This window comes from Mauremys mutica, chromosome 4 (genome assembly GCF_020497125.1).
Source record: "Mauremys mutica isolate MM-2020 ecotype Southern chromosome 4, ASM2049712v1, whole genome shotgun sequence".
NCBI classification, from domain to species: Eukaryota; Metazoa; Chordata; order Testudines; family Geoemydidae; genus Mauremys; species Mauremys mutica.
Window position 1 is genome coordinate 81,098,157 of NC_059075.1, and position 18,114 is coordinate 81,116,270.

Genomic DNA, 18,114 nt, shown 5'->3' on the forward strand with positions numbered 1-18,114 from the left:
GTGTCTCAGATCCCCTCCTGTAAATAATAATTCCTACCTCTCAAGGATTTTGGCTTTAAATGCAAGTGCAAAGGCATGTTGCTTAACATTTCCTACAGCACAGTGTAGCTCCTGTGAATGGTAGAAAATTTCTGAGTCAGTTCTGATGACAGATTTTTCATATATTTATACAATTTTATTGTACAACAGAGAAGTAAATCTGTTACGGGTCCTCTATAATTAAATAAAAGTTAGTTTGGAGCATCTCATAAGTGTGCAAATGATTATTCGTTTGGATTTATTCTATTTTTTTTCTTTTAAAAAATAACTCATTTTCTACACAGTGTGAAATGCTTCTTAATTCCCTCCATCCTCATATCATGAATGATTCCATTGAAATCTAAAGGCTAAATTAACTCAGTTAGCTGTGTATTGTCGATTTCATCTGAATTCTCTGTGAGAAGAAAGGAAGAAGTTTTAGGAGGAAACGTTTGCAGTTTCTTCACTGCAGTGAATTTCTGCACCATTTACATGCAATTGAATTACTTGGTGCAGCAAGAAATAATTCTATTCATTCATTGGTAGTGCACTCAACTTTCCTTCCAGAAGTTTTCTCTCTCCCTGGATGTGTAATAGGGCTGAGCTGAGCTGAGCAGCGGGTGATGGGATATAGAGACTTTCATCTGTATGCAACCAAATCAAATTCAGCCGACGTTAAACATGACAAAGTCATTGTAGTTTGATGATAACACTTGCACTGCCATTAACTGTGCTGTACAAGTTGTGTATAAATCATAGGATCATAAAATGTAGGCTTAGGCAGTGCTAGCCTCTTGCATTTGGGGAGGCTGGGTGTGAGCTCCTTAGATGTGGAGGGGGCCACCGGCACCCATACTGTGGCCCTGCCCCTGCTCCGCCCCAAGGCCATGATCCCACTTGGCCTCTTCCTTCCCCTGCTCTGCCTCTACCCTGAGGCCACCACTGCCTGCCACTCGCTCCTCTCTGTCCCCTCCCACAAGGCAGAGAGGAGCAAGTGGCAGGAGGGAGGGGCCCCAAGGAAGTGGCAGAGGGAGGGTGCAAAGAGGCAAAGTGAGGGCAGGGCCTTAGGAAGAAGAGGTGGAGCAGGGGTGGGAAAAGGTGCCACATAGGCAGGACCACAGAGGAAGAGGCCAAGTGGGAGCGGGGCCTCGGTCCATAGTGGGGGTGGAGCATGGGTGGGGTTATGGTCCGGGTGCTGGTGGCCTCCCACTTTTTGAGAGCTTTCGGTGGCGGCGCTCCAAAGGCAGTGAGCTGGTGAGCCTCCAAGGTGTGTCGCATCTGGCATCTCTTGCCCCATTTGGGGAGCACCAAGCCACGGAACAGACCTTAAGAAGTCATCAAGTCCAGCCCCTGCACTGTGGCAGGACCAGATAAATCTAGATCATCCCTGAAAGATGTTTGTCCAATTTGTTTTTAAAAGCTTCCAATGATGGACTCCACAACCTCCCTTGGAAGCCCATTCCAGAGCTTAACTACCCTTTTTGTTAGAAAGTTTTCCCTAACATCTAACCTAAATCTCCCTTGCTGCAGATTAAGCCCATGGAGGGGTTTGGTCTCTAAAGCTGGCAATCTACCATGGTTCTCTGGTGCAGCAGCTAATTTTAAAATAATACTTTAATATTTAAAAAACTAAAAATCTCAAACAGAAAAATAGTAAACCAATATATTACACAGAATATAAATCAGCCCATTTCATAGCTAAAATATTATGTGTTTCTCATTGTTAGCAGCAAGGATGATCATGGGACAAGACACAAAGGAAGGGTAAACAATAATAAGTTACTTAAACATTTTTATATTGATTCTACCACCTTTACTTTCAAAGAAGTTCCAATGAAATCAATGGACTACTCTTGAATAAGGTACTACTCAATGTAGGAGTGGTAGCATTCAGAAAAATATCACATTGGGTGAATGTACATTCTATAATGTTTTACTTTATTCCTGGGGTTTTTTTAGCAGACATACTCTGTCTTTGGGGATTTTTTGCAGTTTTTTGGCAGGGGTGGACTCATAAATATTGAATGTATTTGGAATATCTGGTTTGGGGCATTTGTATTTTTAGAATTCTGGCTTCCATGGTCTAGCTCATACTAAGTATATGTGGTTGCCAAGGTGTTAACTTTTCCTTTACACACACATTTTATTTCTCTGATGGAAATATTGATTCAAGTGGAGTTAATGGAGAGGTAACAGTTAAGAAATCCTTACCAGTCTTCTCACTATCTCAGCCTGGAGGTGGCATTTAATCTCTATTTCTGTGGTTAAGTATGATCATATATAACCTGTTGGTGAAAGAGCTTGTGCCTTTGAGCTACACAGAGCTCTTCTTCAGGTCTGGGAAAGGTACTCAGAGTGTCACAGCTAAATACTAGATGGAAGGGATTTTTTAGCATAAGTATTTAACACATATTCTAAGAGACCATTCAAGGTGAAGTGTCCATTAGCATCCCTTAGCCATAGCACAAAAAGGTGGGGATTAGTGGGTTACAGATTGTTGTAATAAGCCATAAATCCAGTGGCCTCAGTGGGAGCAGCAAACTGGTCTGGAAGCTGGTTTCAAAGCTGTGTTATTTCTAATCAGTCAAGATAAATAAGATGTCCTTTCTGTTCACTAAAAAACTCCCCACTCTACTCCCTCCTTCCAGTAGCTACTGAAAAATGAACTGAAGAGTACAAGCTCTGAGGAATAAACAGAAAAGTGTTTTTTCAACAGACATGATGCCTAATGGCACCAACAAGAGATATAATAATGTCCTATGTGAAGTCCTTCTCTTTATTTATTTTTATTAAATCCCTGCTGCCCTGTTTGTCCAGCCTTCCACAGGGAATATTTAGTGTGCCAGAGACACTGGCAGTTTTTAAACAGTGGAAAATTACATGATTCCTGCCCATGGCTGATCCCCTTTTCCCTGCCACTGAAATGCATACAGGAAGTATTGAGCTGTTCTATCAGTGTCAGTCTCCTTACAGCAGTGGAGAAATGTACCTATAAGAAGGTGGCTTGCTGTTGGGCTGGAAAGCCTGGGGCCGGAGAGTCAACCCTGATTGCTGAATGAGTCCCACCTGTGGGGGAATCAGGCCATTTCCTATAAAGAGCAGAAGGTGGCTGCAGTAAAGGTAAAGGGCCAGGAGGTTTTAATGAGATTGTAGAGCATGAGAAAGAGGGGTGCTTGGTGGTAAGATTCTGAAACCAGGGGACTTGCTCCAGCTAGATGTAGCCTGCTAAAACAGGAAGGACTCTGACCAGACCAATGGAGTTTGGTCTATACCTAGCTAAAGGCTGGAAGGAAGTTTTTTTTTTAATTCAGTTTTGAACTTTAAGTGAGTAAATCAGATGCTGTTGTTACTGGACTGAAAAAGCCAGTGTGGAGTTTATTTGGGGATCCAAGCAGGGAAGCTGAGGTGAGGGGAAGCATGTGGAGCTGCCTGGGGGCCTTGTGAGCTGGCTACTCCATGACAGTCCCTTTGAGTGGACATGCTCCAGCAGTGCCCCAAAGCTTTCTGTGCTGATAATTGAGAGAGCAATTCCTAATCCATGTCAGATCTATGATTCATCTAGTCTGATATCCTCTTGCCAACAATTCTCACTGGTAGAGGCAGGTGTGAGGAATAGAGCTGGTCTGATTTTATTTTTTTTAAATTTTGATTGAAAAATATTTTTAAAACAAATCTCTGTAAAACACATCTATTTTTACATTTTCCAGGTTTTTGTTGCAATCCTGAAAACCCCAAAGACCAAATTCCTGGTTGGTATTCAGCTGACATTTTTCAGTTGCCAAAACCAATATCCAGGATTTTTGTGGCTTTTCACTTTTCCAGTAAAAATTTCTGAAGAAATGCTTTTGATGAAGATGACAACTTTTATTTTGCTTTTTATGGATATCTCACAGGAACAAAACATACTTGCTGACCACCTGTAGTGAGACTCTTCATTAGATGATTCTTTTGAATACCAGGCCCGCAGGGAAGGGAAAGGAAGGATGGGCCAATAGTCAGGGCACTCGCCTAGAATGTGGAGGGCCTAGATTCAAGCTCCTGCTCTGTTACATACTTTGTGACCTTGGGCAAATCACTTAGCCTCTCTGTGCCTTAGTTCCCCATCTGCAAAATGCGGATGGTAGTACTTCCCTACCTCACAGTGGTGTTATGAAGATGAAGGCACTAAAGATTGTGAGGTGCATGGATACCACTGTAAATGAAAGCATAGCTAAGAAAAGCTTTTTTTCTAGCTCCAACAGTTAGAGCAGCTGGTATTTTCAGTGGATGACCTCCCCAGGGTGGAGGTATTGCCCAATGTACTATAATTCCCACCACCTTCTAGTGCTATTCACAGCTCCAATTAGTTTAATTTAAAAGCATTGACCTATTTTATCACCTATGTTAGCGAGACAGTAAACAAAAAACATTAATCAAACAGGTTAGATGGGCTTGTTTAGCACAAACAAATCCAAAGGTAGGTCAATATGACTGTCTCCATTTCTTCCTCCACAATCCCTTTTGGCTTTTGCACATACAGTACTATCGTTTAAATGGCATAGACCCATCAGGATACCAATGAAAACAGACTCGTGAGCTTTTCACAAAGATTAAAGCCAAGTACTTGAAAATGCAGGTGAGCTCAAAGCACAATAATGTACTTGCAATTGTAAAAGCTTATAGCTAGAGCTGGTTGGAATATTTTAATTAAACTTTTTTCATCAAAATATGCTGTTTTGTTGGAAACATATCCATTCCAATGACATTTTTGAGGGGAAGGTTTCTGAGATCAAGGGTGGACTCTCTGGTCAGAGAGAGAGAGACGTGAACTGAAAACCTGGCCTTTTGGATCTGAAAACTGATGTTTCAATACAATTCTGCTTTGCAAAACCATTTGAAAGGTTTTGTTTCCATTCCAATATAAAACAAAATATTATCTATAAAAGATACAGGATATCTTTTTAAAAGGCTAAAGTTTATTTTTTATCTTTCCCTTCTTTAGTATAAGGCCACATGTACAGGGAGGAAGACCTAGCAGCAACACCTTTCCTATACCCGCTATCCTGCTAACGGGTCTAACCCTTACAGCTAAATGGGCAATTCAGTCACTCTACTCCTTCAATCCCAAAATTGTAAAACTATTTCACATGCACTATGAAATGATAATGATTTCCACTATCAACTGGCCCCAGATTGGAACTGGTTAATAGCTTCATAACCCATTACCCACACCCTGAGCTATCTAGTTCTTTGGTTCTGTGATTCCTCTTTCATAAAGATTTAACTTCATCTTTACTAGTGCAGAATAGAAAAGAAAATAATTCTGTATAATAAAATAGAAAAGCAAGAATCGGTTATAGCTTAAAGAGACTGCAATGATAAGCCATGTAAATTTACTATTCCCAAAAAGAGCTGAGATACTAATCCTCGTGGAAGATGTCATGTTTAAACCTTCACCGTGAGAATCACGGCTAGATATCTACATATAACAGTTTAGTGACACTCATTGCTATGGCATTCCTTCTGAGCTATACAGCATGCATACAGAACAGCATCTTCCACCAGGCAATTACAAATGCATATATGCTGTAACAACCTCTTCTGAGTTCTGCTTGCTTAGGTATCAATATGCTTAATGATATGCTAACCCATTGCATTGTAACAGGTCAATATGACAGACCAGAGTGTGATAGCCTCCTTACACAGCAAGTCATTCCATTGATTTCAGTGGGGTACTTGTGAAGTAAGATATTACGTTCAGTGTAAGGTAGGGACTCTCTGTCTATTTCAGTATCATCTTCAAGAAACTATACTTGAGAGAGACATGGGGGAATGTAAAACATGGCAGCACCTATGCATGTATTCCTCACATTTCATATGTCTTGGCAAATAGTAAATTCAGTTTGAGGGACAAGAAATAATTCTTGTTGTTGTGTAATATTGTGCAATGGAAGAGTTGCTTGTGGGGTGGGTGATTCTCCTTGCACTGAAGTATCAGGTATTGCCCTGCCAGATACATACCAGCTGTCTATCTTGTACGGTAAATAGATTCCTGTGTACTTAAAACCCCAGATATCAACATAACATTTCATAAGAGGAATCAACATAACACACCTGACAGAGATACAAAGACACACCCATTGGTCAGTATTGTACCACCCTGTCTGCCAGAAGCAGGATCTATTCAGAAAGTGTTCACATGCAAATCCAGTAATGGCAAGGAATGTCAGTTTGTCTAAATCCAGCTAATAAAAGCATAACAGGCAGTACTGACCTTGGGGAAAATAGGAGTAAGAATTTCAGAACACCCATCCTCGACTGCACTGATAGATAATTCTGTATACTACAGCGAAGGCAACAGCCTTTCTCTGGGAAACTATTAGCCAGTATAGGACTTGGCTGCTTTCTGACATACAGATAATGATCCAGTTCATGGTTATGATTTATGCTTTGCTTGTAACTGGTAAATGGGATAATTGCACAGATAAATTCTGTGTTAACATAAGAAGCTTAACTCTTCTAGTGCTGCTTCTCCCATTGCAATGCATCATCAGTGCAGCTGCCTGTTTAGCTGCAATGGAGGGCAGCTATAGAATAATGAATATTTTTACTATGTGGCCTAGAGTAACATAAATCTGCTGCAGTTGAGATAGCTCAACATCTTTCAGGTAATATAGAGCCAAAGCCGTTTGCTGCATATGTAGGGCTAGACCAAAAGGGATTGCTGAGTAAGGGGTTGTTTGTAGCTGCCTGGTCTCAGAAGGAGCCCTGTGGAGGAAATGAGTCTGAGTGATATTTCCTTCCCTGTTCCTCCTGGAAGGAAGTAACTTACTGTATCTCTCAAAAGAGGGCAGCTCACTTCCCCCTTTCCATTGACCCAGCTCCATTTGCCAGTCAGGCATGGGGAGGGCACAATGAAGGCTCTGCACCTCTTCTTGCCCCTCGGTTTCCCCACTTGTTTGTAGGAGGGAGCCTGTAGAGACGGTGACCTGGCACTGTACACCTGGACCCAAGACCTGAATAGGTCCCACTTGACTAAGCAGGAGATATGGGAAGACTGACTCCTCCTCACTCCTTTGTATGAATAAGACCAGGGGAGAATCTAGCCCATGGGAATTAGATATCACCTTTGCACCTCTTTCATGCCTGTGAAACCTCAGTAAACTTGCACTAATTGGTAAAGGGCCTGATGCTGCAGTTTATTCAGTGTGGTGGAGCATATTACCCCTTTAAGGGACGTCTTATGGCCAAAACAGCCTGGGTGCAATGAAGGTGCACCCAGCCCCTGCCTGGAAAAGGAAGCTGAGCAAGAAGGGACTAGAGGCTATGCTGGCTGCTATGGGTTGCAGGCCCTAGGACACTAGCCTGGCCTGAGTCTTAAAAACTGTTTTCTGACTATAAGTTTGATTGATCTGACTCAAAGCTCTGAGGCAGGAGCCTTATGAACTAGATTGAGCTGCTCCTTCCCTGACCTGATGCTTAAGGGAAAGGGAGTCTGCCTCCTAGAACAATAAGAGAACTAGGAACTCTGCAGGCTGGGGTTGATTTGGAGGCCTTCTTAAAGGGGACTGTTTGTTTGTTTTCTGTTGTTAATTTGGTTTTGGCCTCCCCTCTTTAGATCTGTAAACTCAGGCAAAACTCTCATTGACTTCAAAGTGTGCTGGATTCACATCAGCTGTTCTATCTGCGGGTCCTGGTGTGCGTGTGTTGTGGTGGTGGTGGGTGGGGTTGTGAAGCTCACTGTGAGATATCTCATGAGAAAAATAACCTGTTAGGAGAGGTTACAAGAAGTGGGGTCAGAATCTGAACTCAGGCTAGTCACAGGAGTTACTCTGGACTGGCACTTGTGTGACTACACTTAGAATTTAGCTTAGGGAAATGACAATTGAAGACCAACGATAACTGGTTACCAGAACATATGTCGCAAAATGTTACACAGGGAGAAGATGGTAGTTGTAACATGGGAAGAGGTGGCGGCAGCATTCATTAGTCAACAGGAATAGAGCAAGAAGGTATAATTTTAAGCTAAAGAAAGGGATAGTTTGATTAAATACTGTAAAACATAAACCTCTAAGTGTAATCAGACAATAGAGCAAGCTGCTGAGGAAGCTATTTAATCCCCATCACTGCAAATATGCAAGGCTAGACTTGACAGTTGGGATGCTTTGAGAGTAATGAAATCAAGCCTACTGTGCAGCAAGCAGGAGGGGTAGACAGTCACCTGCACTTTCCTTTTCTCTCCCTCTTGACATTCAATGACATGCATATGCTTTAGAGTAGTTAAGTAGTGCCTTTCTCATGTTCATTCCTGATAGTATGAATTAGGTTTACATTAGGGGCTTCGTTCTGACAGCAACAGTGTAGAACTAAATGACTGCACAGATATCTAAAAATGCATAGCAGTCAATTTGGACATAGATTATATTATATATTATACTGACTGAAATTTTTCTGTTCTCTCCTTAGTCACTGAAGCAAAAGGAGGGAGAGAGAGACAGCAAAAATAAAAGAGATAAACAGAAGAAAACACACAAGCAAGGGTAAGAAGCCAACACTAGAATCTCATTTGGTGTCAGTCAAGCAAATTTTTCTGGCATTACCTGAACACACACAGAATTTCAGATTAACTCTGATGAACATTTTTTCAAATACTAAGTAAACAAAAATGTGTGGTGATTGGTGTCTGTACTAGATACGTGTCTCTGTCTATATATAGGATGGCGTCTATGTTTTCATAAATCCACCTACTTTGACTATGAAAATTTACCCTGTGGAGAGCAGCAGCAAGATGTTCTAGTAAATAAGAGATTATGGGCTGGATCCTGCTCCCATTGAAGGCAGTGGCAAAACTCTTATTGATGGCAATGGTTTTTAGATCAGGCCCCAAGAACATTACACACAAACACACACACAATGAATCCAGTGTCTCTTTCCAGAAAGAAAAGCCATTGTTCTGTGCAAACCACTGTCTAGGGAACTGCAAAGTAGGGACTCAACAAGATACACAGTTATTGCCCACAGAGGAAATGCTGCCTTGATGGAGCTAAAATAAGTATTCAGCACTAACACCATTTCTAGATGCCATGATTTCCACATTAATAGGATGAGGAGTCTGGTGGCACCTTAAAGACTAACAGATTTATTTGGGCATAAGCTTTCGTGGGTAAAAAACCCATAAATCTGTAAGTCTTTAAGGTGCCACCAGACTCTTCATGGTTTTTGTGGATACAGACTAACACGGCTACCCCTCTGATAATTAATAGGATGCAATCTCCAGGTTTTACACAACACTAACATAGCAAAAAGAGAGGTTTTTCTTCTAACTGGTTCCTTTCTTTCATTCAGCACTACAGTATGTAGACTGTAATCAGTCAGTGCACTCATAGGAAAAAATCTTTCTGCAACATTTTGAAAATCTAAGAATCCTTTCCCTGACAAGGCAGACAGCAGTGTATGAAACCACGGAATTACTGCCAGTGTTGGTTATCAAGCACCCAAGGTTCAATAAAAGACTCCAGTGACTCACCAAAGTTCCCATCTCAATAAGCTGATTAGCCAATTGCCTTAAAACAGGACATAAATGCGCGGGAAAATTGTCTTTGATATAATCTAGATGGGAGTGTTGCGATTATCAATTCTGCTCATGGTTTCTTTGCTTTTTCAAGCAAGCTCCTTGATAGATTAGGGTCTAGAGATTGTTGTCAAGTGGGTTGACCACAGGGCATTTCAGAAAACCAGTAAATCTAGTGAACATGTTCATTCATGACCATAGATTGTAGAGATGGGAAAAGTCATATCAAGTCATATCTAGTCTGTGACTCTGCTAGTGAAAGATTGTTACTTACACTATATTTGCTAGTGCTTTTTCCAATTTGATTTTCAGAGCTCCCATTGACCTTAGTGGAATCTGCAGTTGCCTATTTGTCTCTAATAATGGGGTCTCCTCTACTTTTCTTGGCAATTCTCAGACTTTAAGACCTAGTGTGCAACATCTAAAACTCATAAGTACTAGGCACATCACCCCTGTAATTTCAATTCTTGCAGCTATAATGTCTGACAATATAGTGTAAACCAGCCTGTGTGCAATATGATTGTAGCCCATGTACCACCAGTGGTACACCTACCAGAATTTGAGAACAGCTGATATAATAGATTTCACTGTCTGAAAGTCATTCCCAATATTCACCCTTCATCGTTTTTCTTGCCTTAATTTCATCCCCTATTCATACCTGTTGCAAACTCCCAAAATAAAGCCTTTCCCTCTTTGATGTTTTACACACCTCAGACACATGTAGGCAGATATCCCCTTACTTGTTGTATTGCCAACCTTACGTGTAGTTAGCTGTACATAGTCATAACTACACTTCCAGACAATATAGATAGTTGATACACTATCTCCTTGAAATTGGTCTTATCTGGTGGCCTTCCTGACAACATCAACAGAGAGAGTAAGGTGCAAATGACTCCATGCCCTATATGGGTAGGGCATTTTTCCAGTGCCACCACCCTTGTTCTCTCTCTTTTAAGACTAAACAGAGGAGACCTCCTGCATTCCAGACTTCTTTTGTAACCAATTCTCCTTCAAAGCATCATCTAAATCACCAGAAAAGAGATGGGAAAAGGTAGCAATTAGCCTCACTGAGGTGCTTGCCTGCTGCTGAACATTCAGGTGTGTCTGGGTAGAATGCACTTGTCTATCGGATACATCAATTTCAGATTTCAATCTGGATGTACTGTAATGTTTTACACATGAATTCTGAAATAATCTGGCATGACTAACAGGCTAATCATCTGGATTTGTAATTGTTTTGTGTAGTGAGATTATTCCAATATGTTGAACTCAGGTTTTACGTGAGAACATTGATATCAGACAGATGTAATTGCCATGCATCACCAATTAGAGGCATCTTCTAAATCTGCACCAGGAAAGAAGAGGATTATTTGGAGACAGAGATGAGAATGGATCCCTAGAGGCCAAGAGATTGCCTCATATCGCTGATAGAGTCGAATTTATGTACTACTAAAACAGGAAATCATGAACTGACCAGATTCATAACACTTGACCGAGGCTGTTTAGCTGTAACACTGGGATTTGAAATTCAAAGACGTTTTTCCCCTTCCCAAAATAGTAGAACTTTCTGTTTATGGCTTTATTTGAAAAGGAAGGGTTTGGGAGAGTATAAATGACACAGTCTGCAGTGTATGTGTGATGGCATGACCATCATCTTGTTCCTTCTAGCACTTTGATATTGGGGGTAATTGAAACTAGAGCACGCACTCTACAGGAGTCTCTTCTCTTCACATGCAGGAGACCAGTAATGTATTTCTTAACAGAGATAGGACAAAAACAGAACCTTTTGTCCAATCATCCCTTTACTCCAAACTTTATATGAATGGCATCAGGTTTGGGTTATGGATTGTAAACCTAAACCTGCCTGATGAGGTGTTGCAAATTCAAAGCCCAAACCAGACTGCTTTGCCCCTTGCAGAGCTAGAATAAAACTGAATGGCTAGATTGTGCCTAGCCCCTGAAAGGTGACACAAGGGGTTAGCTGCAGAGGGCAAGCAACAGTCTTAGTCTTTCTCTGAGTGAAAGAATTGCTTTCTTGGCTAGAACTGCTAGGGTTCCTACCCACCCCAAAGGGGAAAGGGAGTAATGAGGAGAAGGTGGAGTCAGGGTCTGACCAGGGCCGGCTCTACCATTTTTGCTGCCCCAAGCAAAAAAAAAAAAAAAGCCGCTTGGACTGCCGCCCAAACTACCAAAGCAAAAAAAAATGGGTAAGCTCCCTAGTCATTGTGGAGAAAAGTAACGGCCAACTGTGCATATGCTTAGATCCCAGAGAACTCAACACAGCTATAAAAAAGAGAACATTTCAAACTACAAACCAGAGAAGAGATTATGGCTCAATTTGCAAATGCTCAATATTTCAGGAAATTGGCTACATCCTCAGGTTTTTGGCAGCTAAAATTAGCTGAAGAAAGCTCAAAGCTATGCACGTTTAATACCCCATTTGGAAGTCACAGATTCTTACGCTTACCCTTCAGCATAGCTTCAGCACCAAAAGTGTACCACAAAACCATGCATACAATATATGAACATATTAATGATGTTGACACCTCAATAGATGACATCATCATCTGGGGCTCAGTGAAAGAGGAGCATGGTCATAGACTTTGGAAAGTCCTGTATGCAACTAAAGCTGCAAACATCAAACTAAATAGGGAGAAATGTGTTTTAGGGGTTACAGAAATGACTTGTTGGGGTCATTATTTCCAATGAAGGTGTAAAACCTGGTAAGAGGAAGATTTCACCCTTTAAATGATGCCATGTCCCCAGTTCAAGAAAGATGTTCAACAATTCCTGGTAATGGTTAATTACCTTGAAAAATTCATACCTAATCTATCTACCAAAGCAACAGCTTTCAGAAAACTCCTAGAGAATAAAAATGAAAGGTACTGGGGTACAGAACAGGAGAAATCATGGGAGGGTTTAAAACAGCAACTGATACAAGAACCAGTGTTGGAGTTCTATGTACCAGGAGGGCCTATTAAAATCTTAGCAGATGCTTCACAGTCTTGTTTAGGTGCAGTGATTTTACAGAAGCATGAAGATTGTTGTCAGCCAGTGACATATGCAGCCAAATCACTGACTGAGGCAGAAACCAGATACACACAGATTGAGAAGGAGATTTTAGGAATATTGTTTGCCTGGGAGAGATTCAATCAGTTTATTTATGGCCAGACAGTGGAAGTTGAAACAGATTACAAGCCCCTGATAGCATTATTTAGCAAACCACTAAACAACTGTATTTTAAGGATTCAAAGAATGATAAAGTTGCAAAAATATGATTTGGTTGTGACCTACACACCCGGTAAATTCATGTTCACTGCAGATGCTCTTTCCCAGGGCAGTGGCTCTCACAAAACCAGAGAAGACTTTAGAGACAAAGATGCAAGCCTATATAGATCTGATTGTAAAGTCTATTCCCATAGCTAACAGGAAACTGCAACAAATAAGAAAGGTAACGGAGAAAGATGAATCATTGGGAATCCTTAAAGAAGCCTCTGAAGAAATAAGCAGTTGCTGTCCAATTATAAGAGACTATTGGAACTGCAGACATGAACTTACTGTGATAGATGGGTTGATTTTTCAAGGGCAAATAGGTTTTAATTTCAACGAGCCTCTGAAAAGAAATGATATGGAAGATCCACGAGAATCATTTAGGAATTGAGAAGTGCAAACGAGCACGAGAGGTGCTGTATTGGCTGTGGGTCAATCATGACATCACTAATGTGGTAGGAAACTGCTTTTCCTGCTTGAAATACAAGTTCTACATATTCTTGCAGCAATCACAGTTATTAAATGGAAAAATAATATGAGGAAAGTATTTAATATGTTTTAGCTGTTGTGATTCAGCAAAGTACGTATGCTTAATGTTAAGGACATGCTTATGAGTAATCTCATCCTTATTCAGCCAAGCATTTAAGCATTTTTCAAAATCCCACTGACACATAAAGTTAACCATGTGCTTAAGGTCTGTGCTGAATTGGGGCCTGAGTGAAGTTTAGCAGCACACAAGGAGAAGTAGTCTAATGTAAACAACTGCTTTCCTCAGATCAGCTGCAAGTGCTCCACAGATTAGTATGGGATATGGACCTATGATTTAATAAAGAATGCACTATTGTAGATAGAGCCATCATCTTTGTAAATTTCAGGTGCCGAGTATGTCACTTCTTTCACTTATCAGAGGGGTAGTCGTGTTAGTCTGGATCTGTAAAAGCAGCAAAGAATCCTTTGGCACCTTATAGACTAACAGATGTTTTGCAGCATGAGCTTTCGTGGGTGAATACCCACTTCTTTCACTGTTAGTGGTAAATTTCATATTATTTTTAAGTATCAGAGGGGTAGCCATGTTAGTCTGGATCTGTAAAAAGCGACAAAGAGTCCTGTGGCACCTTATAGACTAACAGATGTATTGTAGCATAAGCTTTTATGGGTGAATACCCACTTCGTCAGACACGTCCTATTATTTTTACTTATTCTCAGAGTTTAAAAAGCACTGAAATAAACATACATCTGCAAACTTGTTTCAGCTTTTTTATTTGATAACATCCATTAAACATAGAAAGTGTTTAGAACTGTGTGGCACTTCTATGCTACATATACTTTAATCTGAGATATGAATAAAAACACCAAAATATCTGATAACATATGTTTTTCCATATTTAAACACTGAAGATGGGGTAAAAGGGAAGCTGAGATTATGCAATTTGATGCAGAGAGATATGAAAATTTAACCAAGCATTTTCATGTCTATATATTTCACCAACATACATACAGCTCTCAGGATGTTTCTTTAAGAAACTTGCTCTACTTATCTACAGCAAATATATCCTAAGAGTGATTGTTGATGTTAACACCACTTTTGACTTTACTGATTGGCATGCAACTATATAAATATAGTATAATTACTTTTTCCTATAGAGTTTTGTACATATGAAAAGTTATGATACAATAAAAATCTATACATATGGAGTTAGCAGTTCTGCTGCTGCTAACCTAAAATATACATCTTTTTAAAAAGTGACTGCTCAGCTCTTTGCAATACAAAATAAAAGAGCAATCTCAGAAATGCTTTTTCTTTAAATAGCAATGTATATAGACATTCATATCTTCATTATCTCGCTTTGGTTAGAACTGATTAAAATGGTTCACCTTTGCCTGGTTGCATTTGTACATGAGAAGAATCAGTCTTAAGTAATCCACTTTGTCTGTTTTAGGCAAAGGCTGACATTTGTAAAACAGCAAATGTCAGATGGCTTCCTTTCTAAATCTGTGCAGTTATAAAGTCAAATGACAAGTGTCCACTCTCAAAAGTTTAACAGTGGAAAATATTTGCTTGCAGGATTCTCATCTATTGGTAAATATTCCAGTGGAGGACTAGATTGCATCTCAGGAAAAATTGCTCCCTAAATTTTATACAATATACCTCCAAGAGAAGGTCAGCTTTTTAAAACATTTGTTTTATTTGAATAGTTCATGTGCTTTGCTGTATAGCACCCTAAAGACTCCCCAGATAGATTTAGCTGTTGCTAAATAATAAATTCAGTGCTGTGGAAGGCGTGACAAATGTATATAGCAATCTCATTGTTGTTTCCGTTGAGGTCTGGTGCAAAGCAGCATTACTCCAGGATATTATTACATTCGGTTGCCATGAGATGTATGTTAACCTGAGACAGAGAACAATAATTATACTGCTACGAACACCTCACCTACCACTTCTTTTTTGCCTCCAAAATGAATGAAATCCTGACCCCTGTCAAAGTCAATGGTAATTATACCATTGACTTCCGTGTGGTCAGGTTTTCACCCAAAGTGTCTCTTGTCTAAGGATTGCATTGGATACATGGAGGACAAAGCATGAAGTAGTTGGCTGAAAGTAACATTGAAGATTTCTGGGACATACCTTCGGTGTATAAAATGCATCATTCTGATTTGATAGCCTAATATCTAAAGCTATTCAGACCACATGTGATGATAAAGAGGATGGAATGCAACCAATCAAGCTAAAAAACAAAGAGCCAATGAATGAACTGAGCAAAAACAAACAATGCTAGGAGAAATACCCAGTCAGAAAAAAATATATGTTTAGAAAAAAATGCTTTGAAGTTTTATGACCCAATTTTGTAAATAAGATGAACTTCTCTCCACCCAACTAATGAAAAGTAAAAATTGCCATGTACAGATAATTGATGGTGACAGCTCTGGCATGCACTGTGCGGTAGGTGGTGTAATGGTCAGATTACCCTGTGCATATAAGTAACAAACTGAGCTCTTGTGTTTTCCATAGGGTGTTGGTAAGCACATTTTCATGCCTTTTCTACTGATCCTCCCTTAACTCTGGGTTTCAGCTCTATATTCCTTTACAGCCTTCGTCCCTTCAAACTAGAAATCAGCAGAACTAGTATCTCAGGCTCAATCCTGTTGGGTTTCAAACATGTTTTGATTTGGACCCAATGGATGCCCAGGGAGACAGATATTGTCCGGACAGATGTTACCTTCATAATTTTCCTGCTATTTTCCCAAGAGCTCTTGCTTCTACATTAACAAGGCTGTGGTATTCTTTTCTCACTGGTTTTGGGTTTGGTTTGGATTTTTGGACAGCCTCTGCATGCTTTGTATGACTCATTATTGACCTTTTATTTTTTTTTTTGCAATATCCTCATCCCTAAAAAAATGTTAATTGGAATCTATCTCAGTTTCTTAATTCCTCCATCGTCATCTCAAATTGGATCCTAACCTCACCCTTTTACAAAATCCTGAGCTTCAGCATCCCTTCTGTTTCCCAATGACATGATACAGGGCTGCCTCCATTTTTTTTTTAGTTCCCTGCATTCTGAAATGTTTGATGTGCTGAGGAAGAGATTTTAACCAAGAGCCAATGAGAGCTAGACGTGCATGCGCACTCCCTGTATGGCATGATTGCCACGAGAGAAGGGCCTAAACTACAGACCCAGACCTGAACTTCCCCAGTCTGAATACGATTGGTATGAGCTCGTTTCTAATTATTACCGTGTGTAGAGAGAGTTTTTCATCCAACTGAGAATCACAGGAAGAAGTGACAGAGATTACAAAAAAGTAGATGCTCCCTTGCTGGCAGTGTTTGGGAAGTACTGGGTGAAATCATAGAATAAGTGCAATGGCGCTTTGCATTCCTTGGCAGTGTTCTGGAAGCTCCTTCTCAGATGAACTTTTGCCTGCCAGAGAGAGCAGCGGGCCTTCATTTGAAGAAATTGGAACTCCCTCCCTGCACTTACTCACCACTGAGTTAGCTTTTCTGCCTTGCACTATTCCCACCAGCCAACCCTCAATGCTTGTCTAATCCCTCTCCAGTTTCTCCCATATGCTTTCAAATGTATTAAACCACCACTGGAAAACATTTTTCTCTTTTTCTACGTGGATACAGTAACCTTTGATGCATCTGGTCCCGGAGGGAATTTGAACAGTTGGTTAGTTTAAAGACGTTTGCCTGTTAGATGTGTCTTTTTTATGGCTTTTGATCCTTGAGGCTATGTCAGCCTAGCAGTCCACCTCAAAGCAAGAAAGACATCTAGGGCCCTTATCATGGGACATGCTGCGTGCTCACTGGAGTTAATGAAGATAGAGGGCATTCAGCACCAGGAACAAGTACTTTAGCACCTGACAGGATCAAGTCCTAACCAATAAAAGAGCTTTTACAAGTTCTCCAAAGAAATGCTCATAGTCACACAATGCTTTCCCTGCAGTTAACTACAGTTACTGACATAAACTAACTGAGGATGAACCCAGCATCTGAAGTAACTGAAGCAAAGGGAGGCCAGCAGAATGTTAAGATACTCAGAAATTGGTAGGAGAGATGGAACACATGTTATTGGACAACAAAATTACAACCCAGGTGATTATGGAATATTTGCTTCTATAAGTATCTCCACAAGGAACAAACACTTAACAATGGGCCATCTTGAAAGGAAAAGTATAACACAGTCCGATGGCTGGAAATTGAAGCTAGACAAATTCAGACTGGAAATAAGATGTAAATTTTCAACAGTGAGTGTAATTAACCATTGGAACAATTTACCAAGGGTTGTGGTGAATTCTCCATCACTGACAGTTTTTAAATCAAGATTGGATGTTTCTCTAGAAGATCTGCTCTAAGAATTATTTTGAGGAAGTTTTATGGCCTGTGTTATACAGGAGGTCCCTTCTGGCCTAGGAATCTATTAAAACAACTGCATGGCTCAGAGAGGCCTACTGTTTTATCCACTCAAAGTTCACTTCCTAAGTGTACTAACATGCTCCAGCATATGCAACTGTTGTGGGATAGCTACTTGAGGCAGATGCTTTTCAGCCTCATGCATGCAGTTACTTCATACTCCACAGGTATCCATAGTTGAAATAATATGATCTGAACTGAACAATTGCCCTTGAGTCCTCTTACAAAGATAAGCAGCATTGGAACTTATTATTTTTCTCATGTGCAGAAAGCAGGCTGCCTTATTTTAAATTCTTTTACTCATAAAAATACATAATGCCCCATGATTCCCACCTTTACTTGCATGACTCACAGCATTGTCATA